We start from the raw sequence: 746 nt of genomic DNA, 5'->3' as shown, positions 1-746 counted from the left end.
CTTATACATGTTCCTATGACTATGAGATTATGCAACTCCCGTTTACTGGAGGAACACTTTGTGTGCTACCAAACGTCACAATGTGACTGGGTGATTATAAAGGTGCTCTGCAGGTGTCTCCGAAGGTACTTGTTGGGTTGGCGTATTTCGAGATTAGGATTTGTCACTCCGATTGTCAGAGAGGTATCTTTGGGCCCACTCGGTAATGCACATCACTATAAGCCTTGCAAGCATTGCAGCTAATGAGTTAGTTGCGGGATGATGTATTACGGAACGAGTAAAGAGACTTGCCGGTAACGAGATTGAATTAGGTATTGAGATACCGACGATCGAATCTCGGGCAAGTAACATAGCGATGACAAAGGGAACAACGTATGTTGCGGTTTGACCGATAAAGATCTTCGTAGAATATGTGGGAGCCAATATGAGCATCCAGGTTCCGCTATTGGTTATTAACCAGAGACGTGTCTCGGTCATGTCTACATAGTTCTCGAACCCGTAGGGTCCGCACGCTTAAAGTTCGATGACGGTTATATTATGAGATTATGTGTTTTGATGTACCGAAGGTAGTTCAGAGTCCCGGATGTGATCATGGACATGACGAGGAGTCTCGAAATGGTCGAGACATAAAGGTCAATATATTGGACGACTATATTTGGACACCGGAATGGTTCCGAGTGAGATTGGGACAATACCGGAGCTCCGGGAGGTTATCGGAACCCCCCGGGGGTATATGGGCCTTAATG

This window comes from Triticum dicoccoides, chromosome 5B (genome assembly GCF_002162155.2).
Source record: "Triticum dicoccoides isolate Atlit2015 ecotype Zavitan chromosome 5B, WEW_v2.0, whole genome shotgun sequence".
Lineage (NCBI taxonomy): Eukaryota > Viridiplantae > Streptophyta > Magnoliopsida > Poales > Poaceae > Triticum > Triticum dicoccoides.
Note: the sequence above shows the minus strand (reverse complement) of the source record.